Raw genomic sequence first — 27,831 nt, 5'->3', positions numbered from 1 at the left:
TGGTTTATGGCTTAGTGTATTCTATTCAGTTGTTGAAATATCCTCACTGGTAGTCCTTTAACATCTTTAAAACTTCATTGATATTACAATCATTCTTTTAAAAATGTACTCACCTAGTAATGAACCTAACTCTGAATAATAACCCCTTACCTTTTATTTGTCTGTACTTAAACAGCTAGAGAAAATTGTACAGTCCAGTAGGTTTAGTATCACTTTCATCATCACCAAACTTATGCTGGCCAGCAGTCTTACTATATTTCTGTTACAAGGTTATTCCTCTACTCTTTATAACAAATATTTTATACCTTCACTACCCTCCTCAACCTCTGACCCTCCCATCTTCCTTCCATATACTCTATGATGACCTTGACTCATATACCTCAAAGAAAAAGGAAGCCATCAAACATGAACTTTCTTACTTCCTACCACCAATCTGCAAATCTGTCTATAGCCATCCTCTCTTCACTAGTTGCAGGGAGGAGTATCTCACCTCTTAACAAAAGCTAATCTCTCCCTGGTGAACTGGATTGCATACCCTCTATTGTTTAGCTGTTTTGAGATGTTTTTATACAGCAGAGAGTATTAAACCTAAATGATATACTTTGTAAACTACCCCAAACAAACCTATACTCTGAGTAAAAACACTGATTGCTATACAAATGGAACTTCAAGACAATTCCCTGATGCCACCCCACTTCCACACACCTCTTTTGATTTGTTTGCTGATCCTAAGTTCAACCTATATAGAAATCCTTTTTTTTTAATCTATTTTTTTTATTTATTATTTTTGGCTCATTTTGCTGAAGCATATTCCGTAGTAGCTTTCTAAGAAAGGATACATAGTAGGAACATTTTTGAAATGAATGTCTGAAAGTATATATATTTAAACTCTCACAGTTGATAATTTGGCTGTGCATGAAACCTTAGGCTAGAAATCAGTTCCTCTCAGAAATCTGAAAGTACTGCTCCACTGGTTACTAATTAGATTCCATCATTGTTAAGCCGAATGCCATTCTGATTTCTATTTGTATGTAAACTTTTAAAATTAATTAATTAATCAATTAATTTATTTTTGCCTGTGTTGGGTCTTCCTTGCGGTGCGCAGGCTTCTCATCGCGGTGGCTTCTCTTGTTGTGGAGCACGGGCTCCAGAGCACGCGGGCTTCAGTAGATGCGGCGCGTGGGCTCAGTAGTTGTGACTCATGGGCTCTTAGAGCACAGGCTCAGTAGTTGTGGCGCATGGGCTTAGTTCCTCCGCGGCATGTGCATCTTCACGGACCAGGGCTCGAACCCGTGTCCCCTGCATTGGCATGCGGATTCTTAACCACTGCGCCACGAGGGAAGCCTTATATAGAAATTCTTGAGCCACTACTGCTTCTCAGGGGTGTTGCTTCATCATTTAATTCCTCCTTTCTAAACCTTCAACATCAGTGGAGGCAAAGTTATAAAAAAATAAAAGAAAGCGTACCAAGTGTATTTCCCAGACACAAGTCTCCAAATTGAAAGGGCCCACTGAGTGCCCAGCACAACAAATAAAAATAGCCTACCCCAGGGTACCTCATCATAAAAATCTAGAAAACTAGGGATATAGAGAAATTTTTAATCTGTCATTTTTTTTTAAAGTTTACATACAGGGACTTCCCAACAAGAAAGAAGAAATCATGGGATCTAGAACACAGGGCAACTAACAGAAGAGAGGCAAAGGCAATTCCTAGCATGATGAGAGAGAGAAGTCCAGCATGAAGTGGTGTTGTAAGCCAGAGAGGAGAGTCAATTCAGAATGTATCAGAAAAGAAAGTTCCAGAAGGATTATGTTCCGGGGGGAAACAAAAAGGAACTGTGTTTGACCATATGGAAAGTTAGATTTAGATTGAGAGCAATTTTTACCATTCCGCTAGAGAATTTGTGAGGATTTAGGGACAAATATATAGAAAAATAAACAAAAGAGAGCCAAGTAGTAAAATTAAATTATAAATTATGCAGTAATAATAAGGGTCCACAGACTACCAAGTCATAGCAAACACTGGATATTAATTAAATCAGAAATTGTGTGGACTTCCCTAGTGGTCCAGTGGTTAAGACTCTGTGTTCCCAATGCTGGGGGCCCAGGTTCGATCTCTGGTCAGGGAACTAGATCCCACGTGCTGCAACAAAGATCAATTGAAAAAGATCCTGCATGCTGCAACTAAGACCTGGCGCAGCCAAATAAATAAATATAAAAAAAAAAAAGAAATTGTGAGGAAGGTGGTGGATGTAGGAAGTCAAGAGAATGTTTAAAATCAAGAAATAATTAAATACATATATGATTTATAAACATGAACATAAATGCCAGATGAGACAGCTAAAAGATTTGAAAGTAGTGGTCTCTGGAGAAGGACACAGAGGTAGAAAGGGGTAGAGCTGGGGACTGCTATTTTCCATCATAAACTTTATACTACAATTTATCTTTGTAATCATGTGCATATATTAATTTGATAAAATCAATATTAATTTAAAAATCCCCTGACACCACATCACCCTCTGGGTATTGACTGTCTCATTTAACAGCCAACCTTTTTTGACCACCCAGACTGTCTGCTCAATTGTCCATTCACTTTTGCACCCTCTGCTGTCTAGCTTCATTTCCACTAACCACACCCCTGAAATTGTTTATGTCAAGATCACCAGTGAACTCCCCGTTGCCAAATAAAATGGACACTTTCAAAGACGCTCGTTTTCTTTCAGTTTTTCTAAGACACCAACCACTTTCCTGTCTCAGGCCCTTTCACACATGTCATTTCCTCTGCTTGTAATGTTGTCCCCAACTTTTCACCTGTTTAAATTCCCTTCAACTAACCTTTCAAGGCTGAACTTAAACATCAGTTTCCCAGAGAGGCCTTCCCTGACCTCTTAATCAAGCCCTTAGTCAGTCTTAATCAGATCCGCTTAATACTCTGTACTTTATTTTCATGGCATTTATCACACTTTGTAATTATATTTTTATTTATGTGATTGTTTGTCTGCCTTCCTCCACTAGATTGTAAACTTCATGAGGGCAGGGATAGCATCTATTTTGTTTACCACTTCCTGGCCTATAGGAATCTGCCCAAAGACTGAATTAATAATCCTCGAAAGAGGTGTTGAAGGAGGGCCTAGAATTAGAGCACTGATTGTAGGAATTAGAAGAGAGGATAGACTTGAGAGCTTTTCTACGGCAGAAGCTATGGGACTTGGATAGGGTCTCCTGGGATACATGTCTGGAAATAATTAGACCCTTTAAGGAGAATCTTGTCAGCCCATGAGTTTATGTAGAGGACTCGCTTTCACTGTCTTCTGCTGACAGTGAGCAGTTCAGGTAGTCATGTAACTGAATTCGCTGTATTCACTGGGTGGGAAATTCTTGATTCACAGATAATTTGCATATTTACTCTAACCTTTCTATGTATTCCCTCGGGATTTTTTTTTTTTTTTGGTAATAAATTTATTTATTTATTTATTTTTGGCTGTGTTGGGTCTTCGTTGCTGGGTGCAGGCTTTCTCTAGTTGCGGCGAGCGGGGACTACTCTTCGTCGCGGTGCGCGGGCTTATTGTGGTGGCTTCTCTTCTTGCAGAACAGGGGCTCTAGGCGCGTGGGCTTCAGTAGTTGTGGCACACAGGCTCAGTAGTTGTGGCACACAGGCTTCATTGTTCCGCGACATGTGGGATCTTCCCGGACCAGGGCTCGAACCTGTGTCCCCTGCATTGGCAGGTGGATTCTTAACCAGTGCGCCACCCATGAAGTCCCGCCCTCAGGATGTTTTCTGGGACAGAGCCACTTTACAACTTTCAGGAGGACAAAGAACAGAGCCGTGAGGGTTAAAAAATTTGAGGTTGTGGGCCTGTTGAAAAGAAAAGCTCTGGGTATGACTGTGACAAGATTCCCTGGTGTGAGTTGGTAAGTTGAACAGTAGTGCAGCCTCAAAAAGGCAATAGGAGGGATCTAGGTTCAAAGAAAGAAGAGATTCCCGATTCATGTTCATTATAGTTGCCGTTTACTGAGCACTCACTAAATACCAATCACTGTTCTAGATGTTTCTATATCTTTTAACTTCCACCAGCACCCTGTGAGAGGAGATACTATATGATCCCCATTGTACAGGTGAAGAAACCCAAGCTGAGGGGAATCAAATAACTTGCCCAGTGCTACAGAATTAGTCCATAAGAGCAGAGTTAATATACCAGCTTTTTTTTAGCTCCCTTTTTTTTTTTTTTTTTGACCACACCTCACAGCATGCAGAACTTTGGTTCCCAGAACAGGGATCGAACCCGCGTCCCCTGCACTGGAACCTTGAAGTCTTAACCACTGGACCATCAGGGAAGTCCCTAGCTCCCTTTGTTGGCCAGAAAGAAATAAAAGTGCATGGCCTGAAGCTGGAAAGAGCAAATCAGGGTTCAATTTCTTCATTGTAAATGGACAGTAATTTGTTAGTTGAAGTGAGCTCCTATGCCTTAAACAAAAGTGTGTGATGTAAATAGGGACTGAACTCCTGCAGAATGAATAGGAATAAAAATGGGGCTCAACTGAGAGCAAGTTATTGAGATTCTAGTGACTCCTTCAAGGGTCAGAATTTTCAACCAAAACACAGGTAATTTGGGTTGTCAATTCAGTATAAATTTGTCCCTGATTTAATAAATATGCTAACTGACGTCCCTGGACAGAGATGGCTTTTTGAATTAGCTGTCTTTCCTTTGAATATAGCACATTCCGAAGCCTACTTTATAGTTTGTATGTCATAGTTATTTAATTATTTGTTAGTCTCCCCAGGTGAACTATAAGCTCCATGAAGGCCTGCTTTGTTCACATAGTGCAGTGCCTTGCACTTCATAGGTGCTCAGTTAATGTTTATTGACTGATTCATCTAGTCCTTGGGCAAGACTGGCATCTGAGGTTCTCAGGGCCACAAACAAATTCTTCTATACATCTGCCCAAAGCAGGGAAGGAAGTCCTCCCAGAGCCTTGTTGTGCTTCTAGGTTGGGCTATTAGATTCCCTAGGTCCTGCCTCCTTTGGGTGGGGCCCCAGAGGCTTGATGCCACTGGGGCTCTGGTTTGGCAGTGGGGCTTGTCTTTGTTCTGAGATATTAACTGTAAATGGATCATGCTTATTTCCTGTTCTCAGGAGAACTCAGTGGGACCACAACTGAGGGGCAGTGAGAACACAGAGTTACTGTGTACTCTGCTGGAACCTCCCCATTGCTACCCAGAGATGGCTCCAATATACGTTAGCCAATCAGGGAATTCCAAACCCTTTTCCTGAACTCTAAACAGCTTGAGGAATCTCTCCAGCTGGAATTGGAAAAGCTCCTAGCCAGGAGAGCCAAGTCTTATGTAACTTTACAGACTGCCCTTTTTTAGGAAAAAACAAACTGTTCCTCAGCTAGTGCTGGATTTTTTGAGACACATCCTGCATTCTTTCCTAGATGCTCAGCAGCCCCATTGGAAGCAGCCAACAGGCTAGAGTTGAAGACTGATGAGGTTCAGCAGGGAGAGATAACGAAAGAGGGATAGAGGATGTCTGTCATTCTGGCTGGAGCATGCTATTGTGGTTCTCATGCTGCAGCTCGCACTAGCAGTAAAGGGAGTTCAGTGTTGAGGTGAAGGGAGAGGAGCTGTACCTGGGGATATTTGCCCTGCACATTCCAGAAGCCAACCACTGTACCCCCTTTATCTTCTTAGCACCCCATACCCCAAGAGGGAGGACTAGAACTAAGTGTGTGTAAATATGTCCACAGCTGTAATGAACCAAATTCTTCTCTAGAAAAGGAAATTTTCCCAATTTACTTTGGTGAAGATTCAGTTCCTCCTTAGTTCAATTCAGTAAACATTTTAAGCCATGTGCCAGGCTCTAGGCTAGGTTAAATGACTACAGAGATGAATAAGACAGTCTCTATCCTTAACGTGCAACCAAGGAGGAAAGAGAAAATGTATGTAAACAATTATAATACACTTCCTTGCTTTATAGTCCTGTGTACTTTATGTAATTCTTTTACTCTTAACTCTCTTATAAAGGTAACCGTCAGGTTTATATCCACGTGTGAACTTATGGGCTTCCTAGTTTATGATTTTTAAAAATACAAGAAAATCTCCCCTTTTTAGATGTGAGCAGTTATTTTACTAAATTATTTATGAAATGGGCAGGCACAACTTTCAAGAATATTCTTATATTAATTGTTTTTATTTCCATAATTTTCTCAATTGTTTTTATTTCCATAATTTTCTCAAGCTAATATGTGGCATTTTAGAACTTTGAATGTAACTTGAATCTTTCAAAATAACAAATAGCTTTCTCAGTGAATTATGATTTGCCTTAGACATGCCTGTAGCTTTTGGTTCTTCCCTGAAATAAAGTATTAGGCAAACATCTAGCACAGCGGACTATTATTATTGTAAGTATTAGTCTTTATCTATAAGTCATTCATTTCCTTCTAGCCTGTGGTGTGTGGTGAGGTATAACTCCAGTGATTAATGACCCTTTGCACATTGTTCTTAGGTTGCTTCTATAGTAGTTTGATCACTGTTTGCAAAGCCTTTAACTATTTGTGATAGAGCCTAGATTTACAGCCTTAAGTCTTTGCTCAAAATAAGCTCACCCCTAGCCTCAGGCCTTTCATCCATATTTACTATGTCCAAACTCATCTAACTGTTGATAGTTTGCTCGCTGTCCACAACCATACCACATATAGAAGTGGGCAAGATAGGGAAAAGAGAAAGACTTGAGACCTAAGTCAATTCAAGTGTGGGTTTGGAACCTGGGAGCAGGAGAAAAGGGAAAAAAAAAGAAAGAAAGAAAGAAAAAAGAAATGGCCTGGTAGAGGCATGGGATAGTATTATTAAGCAAAAATAGAAGGATAAAGACTGTTTATGGCTCAGTCTGCACTCCAGAATGATAATGCAATAAGCTAAATTCCGCAGATGTTTCTGAAGCACTTTATATGAAGGGAATTAGCCAGTCTGTCAGCTTCAATACAAATAACCTCAGAATTCTTCCTTCACATTCCTCAGTGGCTTCTTAGGGGGGAGCTGCCTCTGAAATATATGCATCAGCCCTGTGGGAAGAGGAAAGAGGATCCCTAGGCAGGCTCAGCAGAGTCAGAATTTTGAGAAATATACTTTGAATAGAGAGGGCTTTAAGGTCTAGAGCAGAGGTCAGCAAATTATGGCCCATGCCAGAGTAACTTTATATGGTTTTTACATTCACACAAGCTGAGAATGGTTTTTACATTTTTAAAGAATTGTTTAAAAAAGGCGGCGGGGGTGGGGGCGGAGGTTGGAATATGTAGCAGAACTTTATTGCCCACAAAGCCTAAGTATTTACTCTCTGGCCCTTTACAGACAGAGTTTGCTGAAAGGAGGGTTTACTGAAAGCTCACCAGAAGCTGCAGGATGTTGCAGAGTCTGTTTTGAACCCTAGGATAGGCACTTGCAGAAAAAGAGGTATCAGCATCAGTGAAGAATAGATTTCTATTTCTCCTCTCCAAAAGCTCTGGAGACCTGGCAAACTAACCGATTGCCGGGCCAGAAAGAGTGAAGCCTTGTGTTGGGTTTAGAATACAGTGTTGCCTTTGTTCTAACTGAGCAGTGGAATACATCCTTTCATTAATGCTGCTTTATCAGGGCTTTCGGCTAAATCTAGTTTGAAATACTACTGTTCAGTCCTGTATCAAAGGGATACAAGTCTCAGATCAGTGTCCTGGGCCCAGGTGTAAGGGAGAATTAGGTTTGTAGATGGAGCAAGTGGGTGAGTAGAGGCATTTCTTTTTGCTTGCATTTTTCTACTTTCTCTATTACACATTAGTGGAAGTTAATACCTTGTATCTAGATAAACAGATTCCTAACTGTTTCAACCATTCCTCAAACCAGTGGTGGGGATTATAGGCCTGAAAGAAAGGAACTGTACCTCCAAGCACAGACCAGGTTCACTTCCCAACATGGCCACCGTGACCTAGAAGGAAAATACATAAGGCCCGGGCTCTCTACCTATATGCATGAATGACAGTTATATTTCTAAAATACTTTATCCAAAGAATTTATAGCATTTAAATTTTTTGCTACTTATTTTTTATTGAAGTATAGTTCATTTACAATGTGTCGATTTCTGCTATATAGCAAAGTGATTCAGTTTTTTATATATATATTCAGTTCTATATATTTATGATATATTTTTAATATATTTATGATATATATTTTTTAAATATTCTTTTCCATTATGGTTTATCATAGGATATTGAATATAGTTCCCTGTGCTACAAAGTAGAACCTTGTAGTTTATCCATTCCACATATAATAGCTCACATCTGCTAACCCCAACCTCCCACTCCACCCCTCCCCCAATCCTCTCACCCTTGGCAACCACCAGTCTGTTCTCTATGTCCGTAATTCTGTTTCTGTTTCATAGATAGGTTCACTTGTGTCATATTTTAGATTCCACATATAAGTGATATCATATGATATTTGTCTCTCTTTCTGACTTCACTTAGTATGATCATCTATAGCTGCATTTTTGCTATTTATTATTCTAATTGTTCGAATATTTTTTTCTTGCCATAACACCAGAAGGTAGATACAATTAGCCCCTTTTCCAAATGGTAAACCTAGAACTTTGAGAGGACAGGTACCCTGCCCCAAGATGACCCAGCAAGTCAGAGAAAAAGCCAAGAATGAAAGCAGTGTTCCTATCCTTGGGCATCCTGCCACTATCCTAGGCATGAGTAGCTTCCAAATGAAGCTAAGATCAAACCCTATATCTCTAGTCATCATATCTGATTGTTTCTGAGGCTGCGTTGTTGTTATGATGACCAGGTAGATAAGCCTTGAATGACAGAAGAAAAAGTACTGAACGAATGGTTCACCAGCCTACCTTCCTGCTCCACGAGATGTTGATATGTTGTGTCTCTGATGATGGTTATGAGTCAGCCTTAGGCAGGAAGATGATGGAGTCACTGTTATTGTGTGCTTGGCTGCTTTCTTTGCACTTCAGCATTCCTACCTGGTATGTGGTACATTTTTGTCATTCCACAGCGGCCTGCTGTGCACATGACCTCTCAGTAGGCCAGTCCCCATCTATTTACATCAGCTATCCAGCTGCCAGCCTCCTCGCATCCCTGTCTGCCTGATGGAACAAGATGAAACTGTGTTAGGAACTGCCTTTCAGGGACGTGAGTGGGATACCCACGGAGTTCCAGATACTGTGGTCAAAGTGTAAGGTCCCTGGGACCCCAACCTCTAGGCCTTGGGGGAGAAAGAGGCTTTCAGGAAAGATTTTTCTGGGCACTGACTCCTCGCCAGATGAAAGCTGGTTTCTTGGTATTTCTATCCTATTGTGTCATTTCTAGGAAGAAGCTCTGGCCAAATAAATTTTCAAGGGATTTGATATACCTGCTAAAAATTCTGTGCAAATAAAATAAGGACCAGCCTAACCATCCTTTCTTTCAAATATCCTATAAAACCCTCCCAGGTGGGCTTTTTTCTTTTTCTCACAAGGTCAGCACTCACAGCACTCATCTGGGACTTGTGACTGACAAGGCTGAGCTTCTGGTTAGTTAAGTAACAGTCTTTCCTTGATTTTATCCAAGTCCTTTCAGTGCAACCAATGTGTGTGTGTGTGTGTGTGTGTGTGTGTGTGTGTGTGTGTGTGCCCACCCTTGTGTGTGTGTGTGTGTGTGTGTGTGCCCGCCCTTCCAAAACAACGTATTAAGTCTCTTGTCCAGGGCCTACCTGACTCAGGAAAATGCCGTGAACAACAGCTCTCAATTGAGGTCCACCTGGTTCCGAAGATTTGGGACCAGACAGCTGGACATATGACAGCTCTGTTTGTTCCTTTTTCCCCTTCCCTGTCCCTGTTGATACTAAACTGTTTCAACAAGGCTTGTTTCCTCCAGAATCCAACTTAGCATCCTGGAGAAGCCTGAGGCCACTCCTGTAGCAGGAAGCTGCCCTAGATTTGGGCAGTAACCAGTAGAACTTGATACTGACGGCAGAGTGTAAAAATAAACACCTCCTACAGTGCTGTCTTAATCCACTGGCATCAGAGTTGCTATTATTAACCTATAGGCCTCACAGGCAGCTGTGATGGGCAGACAACAGCCTGGACAGACCTATCCTGCCAGCTTGGGATCAGACTGTTTCTTTCCTCCGTCTACTGGAATCTGATCTGGGGCCCCTGGAGAAGCACCAGCAGTCTGGGAGCATGCCCCACAACAGGTAGTACTAGAGATGGATTAGTGTCTTTGGTTTGGGAAAGCCTTAGGCTCCTAGGGCCAGCCTGCCAGGCCAGAGTGTAATGGGCACCGGGTTACTGATTCAGTCCTAGTGCAGGGGAGGGGAAAAAAGGAACATGACTCTTTCCAGTTCCTTTGGCTCTTTTGAAGAGGTTTTGCCTGCCAGTTCCCTGGACCTGGAGCCTTTAGGTTTTCTGGGAAATTGGGAAAGGAGAGAGGTAAGGACTCCATTGGTCATTGACAAAGATATAATAATAATAGTGACCATAACTGAGCATTTACCTTGTGTCAGGCACTTACGTATAATATCTTATTTCATTCTCCCTCAAGCCTTTGAGGGAAAATATCGTGACAGTTTTACAAATGAGGAAGCTAAAGTTTAGTGAAGTTGAATAACTTCCCGAAGTCCACAGCTGGCAAGTAGCGTGTCAGATTTGAATCCAAACCTGTCAACACCAAAATCCATACCCTGAATCATTACAGAAACTAGGCTCCTGAATATTCCAGACCCAGACAAGACTCCAGACACCTGCTTTAAAAATTTTTTGTTTAATATCAGTTTACTCTTACTTTAATCTTACAACCAAAGCAGATACAGTATCTGGTACAAAGAAATGGTCTTTGCCGCTGACCGCTAGTGAGGCAGTCCCGGTGCTCTTACCAAGCACCGTGAGCTGGACTCAGAGACTGTTGCCTGAAGTCTATTGGAACGTAAGTCACATCCGGGAAAAGGCTTTTGACTTGACTGAGGGGTCTCTGGGACTATGACCCCTCTGCTGAGAATAGGGTCAGACTAGAACCTAGTTCCTTGGGGAGCAAGGCTTTGATGGCTTCTAGCAGTCATGCTGAGGGAGGAGTGTGCTTGAATGAAAGTATTTCCTTGAAGGGCAGTTATGCATCTCTATCCTTTCTCCTACCTCCCCCACCCTGTCTCCACAACTGGCTTGTGGTAATTCAATCTAGATTCTTCTCATAGCCTATTTCACTGTGCATATGTGGCCTTTTATTTACAGCCTTTGACAGTCTGATTGGATAACAGCTTACCAGCCTGCAGGACTCAGTCCACTGCCTTGGGGGAGGGGAAGCAGAAAACACTCTGGCTTTGCTTCCTAGAGCCTAGAAGCCAAAAGGAACAGCCAAAGGAAGAGCAAAGGGTTGACCACGCTGAACAGTCAAGAAGCATAGGGGCCTTTTTTGTCCCAGCTAACTTGCTTTTGCAAATATACACTGGAGAGCTATCCCCCAAGTAGAGCAGCCCACGTTGGACCCACCCCTGGTACACTGTCTCTGGTCTTCGTGGTTTCCTGCTCCTTGCTGCTCACCTATACGCAGCATTAGGAGGCTTTATCTCTATCCACTGCTGCATCCTCCATCCCCTCCATCTGAAGAAATCAGTCTGTCAAGGTAGGAACTAAATCTTCCCTAATTCCCTATAGTCCTCCTCTCTATCCCTAACCTACATCCTCAAAAGAGGTAGGATTTACAGCAAATTCTCAATCTTTAGAGACTTCTAATTGTAGCAGTTAGAAGCAAGGCACTTGGAAGTATAGGGATGTGTGTGTGTGTGTGTGTGTGTGTGTGTGTGTGTGTATCTGTGTATTTATGTTGAAAGGGAGGAGGGTGAGAGGGAGGACATTTATTAGCACCCTTCATAGGAACCTTCCCTTGGGCCCAAGGTTTTAATTTGGCTTAGTTTGTAATTAGAGCTGAAAGGGACCTTAAGTCATCTGATTTAGCCTTTTGCCTCCACAAACAGGTGCTATGAGTTGAATTAAGGAGGAAATCAAATGATTGATCTAATGGAGGAAGGCATACACTTGCTGGCTGGATTGGTGGAAGAGAATATTTATCTAGGTGTAATCCCTTTTGAGCAGAAGGAGAACCTGGAACAAAGCTGCGTTTATTATTATTTTATTTTTATGGACTAAAGGAAAGCAACCCTTTACAGCTCAGTGAGGTCAGTGGCTTCTAGCTTATTCTTTTCCTGGGTATAATTCCTAGTGCTGCAGTCTCCTCTCAGCTGAGCCTGAGAGGTAAAAGGCTTGGAGCTTGTTTGGGGTTCTACCCCTAGATGTTCTGTCTGTGATTTTGGTTACATTAAAGGTGCCTGCATATTTCCAGTTCATAAGGGAGGTGATAGACTTGGGGAAAAGACGATAAATCCACACCAGGTGGTCCTAGGAAAGAGCCCATTCTACTTCAGAACCAAACCTCTTCTAGAGTGTGTTTGACTTTTGGGAGTGGACTTTTAGCTGAACCTTTCTGTAACATATTTTTTTTGTTTTTAATTTTTTGCCGCATTGGGTCCTCGCTGCTGTGCGCGGGCTTTCTCTAGTTGCGGCGAGTGGGGACTACTCTTCATTGCGGTGCGCGGGCTTCTCATTGCCATGACTTCTCTTGTTGCGGAGCACGGGTTCTAGACTCATGGGCCTCAGTAGTTGTGGCACGTAGGCTCAGTAGTTGTGGCTCGCGGGCTCTAGAGCACAGGCTCAGTAGTTGTGGCGTGCGGGCTTAGTTGCTCCGCAGCATGTGGGATCTTCCCAGACCAGTGCTTGAACCCGTGTCCCCTGCATTGGCAGGTGGATTCTTAACCACTGTGCCACCAGGGAAGTCCCTCTGTAACGTATTTGAGAACCCAAAAGCAAAGCAAGCTCTGTGCTTTGAAAGAAGACTCTACATTAGGGAGGCCTGATAAGGAAGCAGGCTAGGCCTCTTCTAACACACTCCTAGCATGCTGGCTGGCCTCACTTGGAGTCTAAAATAACATAATACCAGTTCGGAACAGTGGCCTCCTCAGCTAGGAGCAGCTACACACAACCTGGAGGACAGATAGATGCGCTCCTGGGCATTGGCTGCTATTCCATTTGTGAATCAGACTCCTGATGCCATAGCCAGGTGCTCTCAGGCATCTAACAGCCTGTTTATTCTCTCCTTGCAACTCAGCCCAGACACCACAGGAATCATTATTAGCACCAATTCTTAAATCTCCAAATTCTTTCCGCACTTCTCACACATTTCAGAAGTATTTGTTTTATAGGTAATTCAGAGTCTCCATCAAATCTCATGGCCTATAAAGACATAGAACCTTAGCAGGCATGAAGGGTAATTATACAAACTGATTTTTCTGAATTCACATAGAAAGTTATTTTCTGTACTCAGAAGTAAGTAAGTTTGCTGTTAGTGCAGTTAATTGACATCATTTTCCAAACATATTTGATTTGAGAGCCATGAAAAAAGAAAGATGATTTCTCTCCGTTAATAATTTGTTTCAGGGCTTCCCTGGTGGCGCAGTGGTTGAGAGTCCGCCTGCCGATGCAGGGGACACGGGTTCGTGCCCCGGTCCGGGAAGATCCCACATGCCGCGGAGCGGCTGGGCCCGTGAGCCATGGCCGCTGAGCCTGCGCGTCCGGAGCCTGTGCTCCGCAACAGGAGAGGCCACAGCAGTGAGAGGCCCACGTACCAAAAAAAAAAAAAAAAAAAAAATTTGTTTCACTCCCCATTTCCCCGACCCCAACCAACCATGTTCAGTCTTGCCTTTGTCTTTCCCCAGAGGTTTTCAGAATTTCTTCCTCTGAGCCCTAGGGTCCCCTGGAAGTGCCTTTGGGGGCCCTGCAGTGGAGAGAGGGAGTTGGAGTGTATGGGGCCTTAGGCCTTCCCTGCTTCAACCAGAATAGCTCTGTTTTATGTGTTGGAGCTAAAAAGTTTGAAACCACTGCTCTAACCCTTGTCTTACATCCTAAAACATCTTTCTTGCTGCCCTAGCCCTCCCCAGAGACATGTTGGCAATGATTTTAACAAAATTCTGAGCCTTGCAAGTTGAGCTTTCTTACCCCTAAACATCCAGCACAGTGCTTTATACACAGTAGAAGTGTGTGCAGTGAATACTTGTGGCTTGATTGCTTGTTTGATTGATTGACTCCTGAGATGATATTAATTAATGGCCTTGGGATGCTTCTACACCAGAAAAGAGAGTACATAGTAAATCATAGTTTATTTGTTATGATTTGGGCACGTCTGACCTTTCCTACTGCAATCAGTCATGCAGTCTGAGGTAAAAACATGGCCTAAAGGAGTTACTTAATACTTAACGTAGGTTATTGCTGGTGTAGAGGATACTTGACTAGGTCAACACAAGCAAAAAAGTACTTCCAAAGAAGTGTGTCCTGAGGTAAAAGGTAAGCAGAGTGATTACTGGGAAACACTAGGGACAGAAATATACTAAGATAACATAGCCTTATCTACTTTTCAGTATTACTTGCTTTTGCTAAAAATTACCTGCCTGATAGTTTCCAAAACTACTCAGTGTCTTGATTATGGGAAGTACAAATCTTTTTCTTCGCTAAGCTGCCTTAAAACACCGTCCAAGCTGTTTATCTGTAGCCTCCAGTATACATCTACATATCTTTTGAAGGGGGGGTGGGTGGCTTTATTTTGTTTTTAATCAATTTATGTTTTATAAAAGTGATATATATGTTTAGTTTTTAAAAAGCCAAATAATAGAAAAAGGACATTAGTGGGAAAACTGGCAAAATCCATATAGTCTGCAAGTTTAGGTAATATTAATATATTCAATGATGATTTCCTTGTTTTAACAAATGCACCATGATTATGTAAGATGGTAACATTAGGGGTACTGGTTGAAGGACATACGGGAACACTCTTAACTATCTTTGCAAGTTTTCCAAAAATTATTCCAAAATAAATAATTTTTAAAAATTTGTACACAATAATGAAGATCTTCACAATGAAAAAGAAAAATGCCAAGTAGTGCCAAATCTGAGATAATGACCAACAAAATCAATAATACCAGCAATAGATTATGACCCATTGAATTAAAAAAAAAAAAAAAAGCCGAGAATCTATACCAATACCAAAAAAATAAATAGGAAGGAAAAGGGAAATCTTTCTCATATTGGAATGCCAGCTAATAAATGTAGGAGGAATAATAGAGAGAAAATCATCATTTTTCAACCATCACAGTAAATAACTAATTCAGGTAAAAATCTGCAATGGATGCTGGCATTTTTAAAGAGTAATAACAATGCATTACATTTCTATAAAACATTTATAGAGCACTTTCACACACTGTTTTGAGTAGACACTGTTCAGATCCGTAGCATGAGGTATAATATCTCCCCTTAGCCTCCACATCCTTTTTCTCGCCTAGTGATTCCCTATAGAATAGCCTAATCCAGGCCTAAGAATGCTCAGTAGCCAATGGTTATATTCAGATATATTTTCACCACCCTGGATCTCTCTAATAAGTCTCTTGCTAATTGCGTATCTTTGAGATTTTATCCTTTATTTAAAACATTTCACACATGGCTGATTCGTGTTCTGTATCTGGCATTCCTTTTTTTTTTTTTTTTTTTTTTGCGGTACGTGGGCCTCTCACTGCCGTGGCCTCTCCTGTTGCAGAGCACAGGCTCCGGACGTGCAGGCTCAGCAGCCATGGCTCACGGGCCCAGCCGCTCCACAGCATGTGGGATCTTCCCGGACTGGGGCACGAACCCGTGTCCCCTGCATCAGCAGGCGGACTCTCAACCACTGCGCCACCAGGGAAGCCCATGGCATTCTTAATATTTGAAATTCTTGCAGTTTAAATCTATTATTTGTTGTTTTCTGTTATTCATTCATGGTTTCTTGTTTCCATGTATATTTGTGATCTTTGATACAAACTAATTTTTACTTACTCTTTAATTTTGAGAATGCTGTCAACTTAAAGTTGGAGATATTTTCCTCCAAAAGTTGGGAGGAACCACCAACCCTGGATCACTTGAGCTTGCTTCAAGGGTCTCAGCCTACTATGGGGGTCTTGGGTTTGGCTCCCTCACCTTACTAGTGGTCCAGGGCTTGTCATTCTGACCGTTATAGGAATGCTTTGGGAATTAGCCCTCAAGAAACTGTTGTTTGACCCCTTGCTTATTCCACAGCTCATGATTTTTTTTTTTCCTCTTTTGGGGTGTGGGGCAAGTAGTCTTGGAGATTTTTCCTATTTACTATAAGCCCTGAAATGCTTTAAAAAGTATATGTTATACAGGATATAGGTTTTTTTTGTTGTTTTTTTTGGGGGGTGGCGAGGTTTGCGTTATGCAGGCCTCTCACTGTTGTGGGCTCTCCCGTTGCGGAGCACAGGCTCTGGACGCGCAGGCTCAGCAGCCATGGCTCACGGACCCAGCCGCTCCGCGGCATGTGGGATCTTCCCGGACCGGGGCACGAACCCGTGTCCCCTGCATCGGCAGGCGGACTCTCAACCACTGCGCCACCAGGGAAGCCCAGGATATAGTTTTTTGTAGTAGAAGGGACTCCCTTGATATCTTGTTCACTGTAATGCAGGAAGCAGAAGTCTCTCTGTACAATTTGATATCCTACTTTTTTTTATTAGCTTTTAAGCCTTTTTCTATACCAGTAAACATTCATTATAAACGTAATTCCTATGGTTTCATTATATTCCATTGCATGGCTAGACCACCATTTAATTAGGCATTTTTCTATTAGATATTTAGAATGTTTTCAGGTTTTTGCTGTTGTAAATAATACTGCATTGAACATCATTGTGGTAATGTGAGGTAAATCGGGGGTTGAGGATATAAAGGAAAAGCATAGCTGTTACCCTGGGGAGGGGTTGTAAACTCAAATGCTTTGTAGGATCCAGGCAAATAAAGCAAATGAGTATAGTGAAGCAATGAAGCTGACTAGTACAAAAGACCAAAGGGAATGGTGGGAACATGTCAAACTGAAGGGCACATGCCCATCTTATAAATAAGGGAAGCCATATCTCTAGCTGATTGTTACCATCTAGGAATGAGGGATTGGTATGGTCAGTTCTTCTGATTTTTCAAGCAACACAAACTGAAAATCTAAATAAAAAAAAAATTTTATGGTCGCATTTTTACTGTGCAAACCACATAAAATCTGTCGACATACAAGATGTGACCATCAGGCTGTCACTTTGCAACCTTTGCTCTAGGATCATGACTGTGGGAATAAATGGTGGGGAAGTACTGACTGAAGACATGGCTGTTCAGTCATCTTTCCATTCTCAGTACGAAATAGAGAGAAATGAGGAGTTAAGAGTTTAAGATCTTGGCCTTGAAGATTTATTTACTAAGGCTCAGCTTTTTGGTTTTCATCTTCCTTCCTTCCTTCCTCACCTCTTATCAAATATGCTATTCTCAGACTAAGCTAACCTTCTGAAAGCAGACTTGAGTCCAGCTAGCCCACTGGGCTTGCCATTCAGTAGCTTTACCAAACATTGGTGGTGACCTACTAAGTGCCAAGGCTCTGGGCTCAGAATTACTTATCAAGATATAAGACACAGTCCCACCTTCCAAAAGTCTGCTGTCATCAAGAGATAAATAACAAAATAAAATGGTCAAGACTTGGTACCAAATGAGTTGTACAGATAATTGGTATTGAAAAAGTTCAGAAGAAAAGACTTTCATGATAAAGAAAAGCTTCCAGAAATGGTAGAATTTGAGCTAGATCCTTTTTTTAAAAAAAAGGCAAGAGAAATAGGGAGAGAGAACATTCCAGATATCTTTCCAGTGGAGTGAGCCAAAACTCAAAATTCAGAATAAATTTGGCATGTGATGGAACATGGTTGGATAAGTAGGAAGGAACTTTGAATACCACATTGAGGAATTTGGATGATCCTGTAGGCAGTTGGGAGCCACTGAAGGCTTTTTAGTAGTAAGGTGACGTATTGAAGGCAGTATACTTGGGGAGATTAGTCTTGTGTCAGTATATAGGATAACTGGGAGGAAAGAGCCAAAATGAAAGCAAGAAAGCTAGTTAGAAGACTATATAATAATTCAGAGGAGAGGTGCTGCAGGTCTGAACTAGGATGATAGGAGTAGGGATGGGAACTTGAAAGGCAATGTAACAAGTAGTTAAGAACACTGACTTTGGAATGAGACAGTTCTGTGTCTGAATCCCAGATCAGACATTACTGACTGAGTTACCTTAGGAAGGTTATTTAATAGCTCTGAGCCTCAGATTTCTCATCCATGAAACACAGATACTAATACTGAGCTTAGAGAGTGGTTATATGGGTTAAATGAGATAATGTAAGTGCTTAGCATAGTAGTTGGAATGTGGTAAGAGCACAGTAAATTATTAGATCAATGCCTAAAACATTGGAAGTTAGACTCAGCATGACTTGGTGATTGTCTGAATGTGAGGAGAGATTCCAGATGATTCTTGTATTTTCTTTTTTTTTTTTTTTTTTGCGGTACGCGGGCTTCTCACTGTTGTGGCCTCTCCCATTGTGGAGCACAGGCTCCGGACGCGCAGGCTCAGCGGCCATGGCTCACGGGCCCAGCCGCTTCGTGGCATGTGGGATCTTCCCGGACCGGGGCACGAACCCATGTCCCCTGCATCGGCAGGCGGACTCTCAACCACTGCGCCACCAGGGAAGCCCGATTCTTGTATTTTCAATTTTGTGTTACTGGTAGTCCAAAGAAAGCTGATTTGAAATAGAAAAATCAATTTGGCTTTATTTTTTATTTTTAAGGACAGTCTCCTTAATATTTATTTGTTTGTTTGTTTGTTTATTTATTGGCTGCAACGGGTCTTAGTTGCCGCATGTGGGATCTTCCATTGCAGCGTGCGGGCTCCTCACTGCGGTGCACAGGCTTCTCTCTAGTCATGGTGTGCGGGCTCCAGAGCGCGCGAGCTCAGTAGTTGCAGCACGTGGGCTCTCCAGTTGTGGCACCCGCGCTCCAGAGCGTGTGGGCTCAGTAGTTGTGGCACGTGGGCTCAGTTGCCCTGCAGCATGTGGCATCTTAGTTCCCCGACCAGGGATCGAACTGGCATCCCCTGTATTGCAAGATAGATTCTCAACCACCAGACTACCAGGGAAGTCCCTCAATTTGGTTTTAAACGTGTTGAATTTGAGGTAATAATAAGAAGTACCTAATACGGTATTGGAGATTTGATTCTGGAAACGCAGGAAGAATGTAAGATTTGGAAATCAACAGTATAATGGGAAGGGCTAAACACTTCTCAGGTTGAAAAAGACTTCAGGTCTGAGCCCTGCTGTAAATCTACCTTTAAATATAGGTCAGGTATTGTATTAAACAACTAAGAAAGAATGATCTAAGAAGTAGAACTAGGAGGGTTGTTGTTATGGAAGCCAAAGGCAAAAGAGGGTTTCAGTAGGAGGGGATGGCTAAGTGTCAGGCAATTTAAATATTATGGGTTTAAAAATTAGAACTGTTTCAGACAGTTCATGTATTAATTAAAAGAAGTCAGACTTCCGATGTTTAAGAAATAGTTAAGGAGAAAGTAGAATTAACATAGTTCATTGTTCTAAGAATTTTGGTATTGAAAAAAACAGAAGGAAGGGGGAATTGTCTAAGGTCCTTAGGTTGGCATGGCAGTGATACCCTCTGCTTTCTAGTACACCTGAGTTTCTGCCACCCCACGCCCACGCAGTCACAGAGCCTTTAAAGACTCCTGCGTCTGTGGAGCTGAGCAACACCATTCACTGCTGCAGCTTCTTTTTTTTTTAACAGCTTTATTGAGATATAATTGACATCTGTTTCATCATTTAAAGTATACTATTCAAAAAAGAGGGGATATATGTATATGTATAGCTGATTCACTTTGCTGTACAGTAGAAACTAATACAACATTGTAAAGCAACTATAATCCAATAAAAATTTTTTTAAGTATACTATTCAATTGTTACTAGTATATTCACAGAGCTGTGCAACCATCACCGTAATCTAATTTTAGAACATTTGCATCATCCCTAAAAGAAATCCCAAACCCAGTAACAATCCCTCCCCATTTTCCCTTCCCCCAAGTCCCTGGCAGCCACTAACCTACTTTTTTTTAAATTAATTTATTTATGTATTTATTTAGGCTGCGTTGGGTCTTCATTGCTGTGCCTGGGCTTTCTCTAGTTGCGGCGTGCAGGGGCTGCTCTTCGTTGTGGTGCACAGGCCTGTCATTTCGGTGGCTTCTCTTGTTGCGGAGCACAGGCTCTAAGCACGTGGGCTTCAGTACTTGTGTCACATGAGCTCAGTAGTTGTGGCTCGCGGGTTCTAGAGCGCAGGCTCAGCAGTTGTGGCGCACAGGCTTAGTTGCTCCGCAGCATGTGGGATCTTCCCGGACCAGGGTTCGAACCCATGTCCCCTGCATTGGCAGGCAGATTCTTAACCACTGCACCACCAGGGAAGTCCCACTAATCTACTTTTTGTCTCCATAGATTTGCCTAGTCTGGGCATTTCATATAAATGCAGTCAAACAATATGTGGCCTTTTGTGTTCAGCATCTTTCACTTAGCATAATGTTTTCAAGGTTCATCCATATTGTAGCGTGTTTCTTTTTATTACCGAATAATATTCCGTTTTATGAATATACCACATTTTATCCAGTCGTCTGTTAATGGATATTGAGTTATTCCCACTTTTTGGCTATTATAAATAATGCTGCTATGAACACTCATATGCAAGATTTTGTGTGAAGATATGTTTTCATTTCTTTGGGGTAGATATCTAGGAGTAGAATTTCTGGGTCATACGGTAACTCTGCGTTTTACATTTTGAGGAACTACCAGACTATTTTCTAAAGTGACTGAACCATCTTACAATCCTCCCAGCAATATATGAGGGTTCTAATTTCTCCACATTGTCATCAACACTTGTTATTGTCTCTCTTTTTTATTTAGCCATTCGAGTAGGGAGTAGTATCTCATTTAAGTTTTGATTTGCACTTCCCTAATAACTAATGATGTTGAGCATCTTTTCATGTGCTTATTGACCATTTGTATGTCTTCTTTAGAGAAATGTCTATTCAGGTCCTTTGCCCATTTTTAAATTGGGTTATGTGTCTTTTTATTGCTGAGTTGTAAAAGTCCTTTATGTATTCTGGATAGAAGTCCCTTATCAGATATATGATTTGCAAATGTTTTGTCCCATTCTGTGGGTTGTCTTTTCACTGTCTTGATTGTGTTCTTTAAAGCACAAAAGTTTTATGAAATCCAACTTACCTATTTTTTTTAATAAATTTATTTATTTTATTATTTTATTTTTATTTTAGTTTTTATTTTTGGCTGCGTTGGGTCTTCATTGCTGCGTGTGGGCTTTCTCTGGTTGCGGCGAGCGGGGGCTACTCTTTGTTGCGGTGCGCGGGCTTCTCATTGTGGTGGCTTCTCTTGCTGTGGAGCACAGGCTCTAGGTGCGTAGGCTTCAGTAGTTGTGGCACGTGGGCTCAGTAGTTGTGGCTCGTGGGCTGTAGAGCACAGGCTCAGTAGTTGTGGCACGCGGGCTTAGTTGCTCCATGGCATGTGGGATCTTCCTGGACCCGGGATTGAACCCGTGTCCCCTGCATTGGCAGGCGGATTCTTAACCACTGTGCCACCAGGGAAGCCCCAACTTACCTATTTTTTTCTTTTGTCACTTGTATTTGTGGTATCTTGTCTAAGAATGCATTACCTAACTCAAGGTTATGAAGGATTATTCCTTTTTTTGCTAAGCTTTCTTTTAACAGACCTTTTTTTTTTTTCTCATGAACAGCAGGGGGCTTCTCTGTCAGCCTTTTGAGTCAGATCTGCCCACCACTTACTTTAATTTACTCTCTCACCCTTTTTGTATTACTCTTATTCAACAAGACTTTGACTAACCACCTTCTATAAGCCAAACACTGTGCTAGTATTATAGGAAGCACAAAATAAAAATGATACTGTCTTAAGCTCTGGGTATTGGGGATACAGAGATGACTATAACTTGGACTTTGCAGTCTAGAAGAGCCATTAAGGCAGATATGCAAAAAAGAACATAACCATGTCAAGTGACAAACGATATACTTAATCAGAACCTCTGATGGGGCTTCCCTGGTGGCGCAGTGGTTGAGAATCTGCCTGCCAATGCAGGGGACACATGTTCGAGCCCTGGTCTGGGAAGATCCCACATGCCGCGGAGCAACTAGGCCCGTGAGCCACAACTACTGAGCCTGCGCGTCTGGAGCTTGTGCTCCGCAACAAGAGAGGCCGCGACAGTGAGAGGCCCGCGCACCGCGATGAAGAGTGGCCCCTGCTCACCGCAACTAGAGAAAGCCCTCGCACAGAAACGAAGACCCAACACAGCCAAAGATAAATAAATAAAATAAAATTTAAAAAAACACCTCTCATGAACTGATGTTAGTTTCTGATGAAGTTTCCGTCAGTATACAATGAAATAAGAAAAATAATGACAGTGTGCTTTTTTAATGAAATGATGGTGATAGTTGATGTAGGGTGTTTTTTGTTGTTGTTGTTTAATGATCTTACTTGGCGATATAAGATATTGGCAATCCCGTATTGATCCCCTGGCTTTTGTGGGATTTTTTTCTTGTCTGTAAAATCAACAACCTCCAGCCACAGTTCGGAAGACAGAGATCATTTCTGGCTCCAAGGTGATCAGTGAAGACTTGATGGAGGAGTTGATCTGGGCATTGCAGGTTTTAGATAATTCCTCATAGGTTTAGCCAAGTGTAACAGGCAGGAGAATCTGAACAAAGAGTGGAAAGAGCTTATGAAACAGGTTTGAAGGACCACATGACCGGGGATGGGAAGTAAGGTTGGGTAGAGAGGGAGTAGACAGCCAAGATGGAGGACCTTGAAAGCCAAAATGAGTTTGAACTTGATTCTCTGGGTAATGGGAAACCATTAAAAGGGGCAGGAGTGACATGTTGAATAAAATGGGGCTTCAGGAAGATGAATCTGGCAGTACTAGATAGAAGGTAAATTGCAGGTGAGAAGACTAGTTAGGAGGCAATTGTGGTTTATAATGTGATGGTTTTTATATTTTGTTTCTAGCCAGAAAAAAATTTGATCTTCTCATCAAAGCCCTATAGATCTTTGGCCGTAGTTGGTGGAAAGTAGGTGATGATGTGGTCTGTGATATAGTGAAGTAAGTTAAGCACTGAAAGTATGATAGCTGCCACCTTCTGTAGGCAGCTGGAAACACTTCCTAAGTAGTAGCTCTCTAGTACAATGCATGGCTTAGTCTCACAGAAATTTCAGGGACAAAGACCCTGGGCCCAGAGCTCTTACTGGAATTCTCAGCACTGGTCATGGAGATTGACTTTGCCCCAGCCTACAGCCCAGCTAGGGGAGAGGGAAGTACAGTGACACCTTTCACTGTCCTTGAGGGGATCGTTCATGACTAGTTTTATGAACAGCTGCCTTCCTCTCTCCTTCCCTTCCTCATTGTTTCCTGCTTTGTAGAATCAAGAAGGCATGGCCCCTCAAACATTTATTTCAAGGTTGGAGATAGGTTTTTGGGTCTTCAGCAACTTCTGTTCTTCTACAACTCAGTTCATCTTAGGATGCTGTCACTGAGCATTTGAGTCTCATAGGGAATAGAAGCAACAATAAGGGGAAAGAAACGACGTATCTTCTGGATCCTGAATGGTAGCTGATGTGGTCCTGGCCAGTAGACCTAAGGCTTCTTTTTAGGGACCTGAAATCCAAGGGCTTGCCTGTGGCGTCCAGATGGTAGTCAGTACTGGAAGGAGCTCTATGCAGGGCTAGTGCTTGAGGGCCAAGACCATCTTGACACCACCATCTCTGTGTTCAAGGATGGCAGCAGGCGGCAGTGGCATGAACTGGACAGAGACATGCTGCTACTTACTGTACAGCTGGCTCTGCCTCTGGCTTCTTCACTGTCTACTGATTCCCACAGAACTGGCCCAGAACCTGACGAGGGTGGAGCAGGGAAGGGGTGGAGGGCTCTGTAGTTCTTCAGACAGAACTGAGAATTTTCTCTGGGCTGGGGAAGACCACTCCTTTTCCTTAGCCTTCCTTTCCCTAGGAAAGTAGGCTTTCTGCCCCCTGGCCTGGCTAAAGGGACTCTGCCTTCCCACAGGCCCAGCTGGACCTTACTCAGTACTGACCTAAAACTGATGTAGGTGAGAGGGCGGAAGGTTCTGCTACAGCCCCACTAGCAGACCCGCTGAAGATCCAGGGAACTGAAGTGGACCCTGTGGTAGGAAGGGGGCCTGTAGCCAACTTGATCCTAAGGTTCACTACCACCCTGTATATAGAAGCCTCTATGGCCCAGTCTCTCTTTTTTTCTGAGACAGACCCCGTTTCTCTGAAGAGGCACGCCCTAGAAAGCCTATTGCCAAGTCTAGGAACTTGGTGTTACTGCTGGTGGAATGATGATTGGTCCCCACAGCCTCCCTGCAGGGCTTCAGGAACCCCCTCCCAGGCTGGCTGCTCCACCCTGAGGCTAGTCTAGAATCCTAGTGAAGGGAAAAAGCTGGAAAACAAGGAGTCATTCAGAGTGGGTGAAAAGAGGAGGGAGAGGTTTCTGGCTGAGATCTAAAAGGAGGGGCCTAAGGAAGGAAGGAAGCTCTAAGCCTCCTCCCAGACCTTTTCCCTGAGACTCCTAGGGATGAGAGAGGAGCGAGGCCCAGCTCTCTCGCTATTTTTCTTTGCCGCTTTGAGAGTTCTCATCTTCCAGCACTGACTGCCTTCTGTGGCTGACTCCTTTCTCTACCTTCCCCCTTCCCCAGGCTAAAGGGCCCACGGGGACTGGCAGGGAGGAAGGCTGAGTGGCTGTACTGTGGGCATGCCTATTCCTTTCCCTTCCCCCTTCCCTTAGCAGCAACGTCACCGCAGCACCAGAGGCAGCAGCAGCGGCAAGGATACTGGGGCTGGGATTGCGCAGCCTCCCTGCATTAGCAACGATGCCATTGTATTAGCAGAAATCAGATCTTAGGAAATCAGCCCAGTTCCCCCTGTGTGGTCCTGTGGAACAGTGCCTCAGCTTGAACTGTCAAGATAGAGCTTGGTCGGAGTGCAAAAGGAACAGAAGCCTCCAGATACAGCTAAGGCTCCTTACAGAGGTATGGCTCAGCGGAGCTGGGGGGAGGGGCAGGGCAGAGATGCTAGAATAACTGATCAGCACATTTGGGCCCTGGTTTTGAGGGTTGGCTTTGTCTTCCCGAAAGAGGGGGAGAGAGAGAGAGAGAGAGAGAGAGCGAGCATGAGCGCAAACATTAGACAAGCTCATCCATGCATACATTTGGGCTGTGGTGCAGAGATGGGGAAAAACAGGCTTGGGCTAATGCTATTTTGTCAAAAAGCAGAAAATCCCCTTCCTCCTTTCTGAGCATCTCTAATGAGGCTGTTATAGTGCGGGTCAGCGTAGAGGGGGTCAGATCTAGAAACAAAGGCTTAATAGGGAGGAGATACCCCTACAGCTACTGTAAGTTTATGATGGAGACATGCAGGGATCCACACAGGAGGTACTGGGAAGCATTGAGTCCATCCTTTACCTCCATGCACATATGTACATGCACTAGACACACATACCATATCTTCTGGAGCTGTGGGAGCCAAGAGGCTACAGATAAGGATGGAATAAGAAAGAATGTTGACCAAGAGGCTCCACATTATTGGTTGGTGGGGATAAGTAGTGCCTAGGGCACCTGACCTATTATAATTGGTCTTCTTATACAGGCTTAGATTCCTAACAGGAAGAGACCTGAGCATAAGTTGAGACTCCCAAATCCACCCTCCTGCTCTCTTCCCTTCAATCCTGTCCAAGAGAGAACCCAGACAGGAAAAGGGTTATCAGTCCTACTGAGGCTCCCCATCAGACCTCAGGTCAAGGTCAGATTGCTAGAGAGTAACAGCCAAGTATCACCATCTTCCCCGTCCCCCTTCAGGAGGCTAAAAAAAGAGGGAAGGGATTCTATGACTGGCAGAAAGATGCTGAAGACCAAAGACAAGGGAAACCTTTCTTCTGAAGTTTAGAACATCTTCCTGCCCAGAGTTACCCTGTTGCTGAGCAGATAGGAAGAGTTCTTTAAATTCCCATCTCCATTGATCACCTTGGTGGAGGATTCAAAAACATATGCTAATAGGAGTCAGTAGTTCCATGTTGTGCAAATGTGGTTGGATAATACATTGGGAAGTTGTGGGAGGTGTTAGTTCCCAGGAAGCACCTAGGAATGTGAACTGCAGAGCAGGGGAAAGGGGCGTTGAGGACTGTGAATGGGGCAGGGAGATGTGAGCTGGGAACTGGGGCAGGAGGTGTGATTGAAGAGTGTTTATTAGAGCATAGGGCAGTAATATGAAAGGGACTGTGGGTTCAGAGAATAGTAAAGTGGGTAAGTATAAACTGTGTAAATGGAAACTAGAGTATGAGCCTATCCAGGAAAGGTAGGAAGCATCTGCCTTGGTAGCAGAGTAAATGTAGGGGCTTTAGGAAGAGGGTGTGGCCCTGATCTTTTCTCTGAGAGGCAGTTGTAGTGGAAAGAATTAAGAATTGGGCAGACCTGGGTTTGCGTCCATCTCAGCTGTATAATTATGGGCTAACTTCTCACACTTGCTAAGCTTCAGTTTTCTCATCTGTAAAATGGGGATGATTATGTCTACTTTAAATGATTATAGTGAAATTAGAGATGATATATGTACAACACCTTACATGTAAGTTCTCAGTAAATGATCACTAATAAATAGTATTATTATAATAGGCCAGGAGACACCCATTTGTGATGAGGGCCAGGAAGAGGGCTCTCGTGGAGAGCTTTCCCTGATTCTAGAGATCTAGACCTCGTAACTTTATGCTGACTAAGCCCACCACTTCTTTGTCCACCTGGTAGGCAGAGCTGAGCACTTTCTTCCACTTTCTTCCTATTCCGGGTTCTCTATTCCTTCCCCATCTTCATCTCCCATGTCTCTCCATTTAATCAGGGTACAAAAAGCATCTGGAATGAGCTCTTCCATCTCACTGTTTACTCTTCACCTTTATTAGCGCTCATGGGCCACAATATTAAACTTGTCTTGTTATAGAACATGTCTCTCCCGGGGGAGAAGTCTAATAGATATGCTCTCAGTAAATGTGTTCTGTGGTGTTTGAAATCAAGTCACGTGTACAGTAGACTCTCATTACATTCCTAACTGATCAAGAAAAAAGGTCAAACATTAGGATTCCTGACTCTTGACTTAATTCTGTCATTTATCCATTGAGAGATCTTGGGCAAGTCATTTGTTTTTTCTAGGTGTTGATTTCCTTATTTTTTTAAATAAAGAAGTGGCTCTGCCTATTCTGGTGCCTTGTTGTGAGGATCAATGAGATGACATACATAAAGAAGTGCTTTGTAAAATATGTGAATGTGTCGGGGCAAAAGGCATGAGTACAAAGTCTAATGAGGTGTCTGTAGAACTTTACCTTAGTTGGCTGAACTGGAGTTGTCTGTGGAGAAACTACTGGCAGATCAGGAAGGAATAAGACTTTCTCTGAGATACAAAAATATAAAATAAAATGGAATCAACCAGTGAAAGAGCTTTACACTTAAAATAGGATTCAACACAACCTAAATATAAAAGCTAAAACTATACAGCATTTAGGGAAAAAAAGAGGAAAATTTCTTTATGATCTTGGGACAGGCAAAGCTTTCTTAGCATACAGAAAGATTTAACCATAAAGAAAAAAACAGATAAATGGGACTTCATAAAATTAAAACCTTCTATTAATTAAAAAACACCATTAAGAAAACAAATGGGCAAGCCACATTTGAGAAAAGGCCACTTGAGAAAATATTCTCAAGACATACGTCTGACAAAGGGCTTGTATCCAGAATAAATTTTAAAAC

At 42.7% G+C, this 27,831-nt stretch overlaps 1 protein-coding gene across 3 annotated transcripts in view; it reads left to right on the top strand.

Annotated features, from left to right (window-relative positions):
- Window positions 1–27,831, top strand: part of RUSC2 (RUN and SH3 domain containing 2) — a 62,573-nt gene that overhangs the window by 11,138 nt on the left and 23,604 nt on the right. The window contains exon 1 of one of the 3 annotated variants that reach the window (XM_060014561.1): window positions 24,387–25,074. The exons of the other annotated variants lie outside the window; for them this stretch is intronic. The gene's annotated coding sequence lies outside the window, so the exon portion shown is untranslated. Of the gene's footprint in view, window positions 1–24,386; window positions 25,075–27,831 lie in introns of those variants that run through there. 3 annotated transcript variants of the gene reach the window in all.

This window comes from Delphinus delphis, chromosome 6, assembly GCF_949987515.2.
Source record: "Delphinus delphis chromosome 6, mDelDel1.2, whole genome shotgun sequence".
Lineage (NCBI taxonomy): Eukaryota > Metazoa > Chordata > Mammalia > Artiodactyla > Delphinidae > Delphinus > Delphinus delphis.
This window is presented reverse-complemented; position numbering and strand designations above follow the sequence as displayed.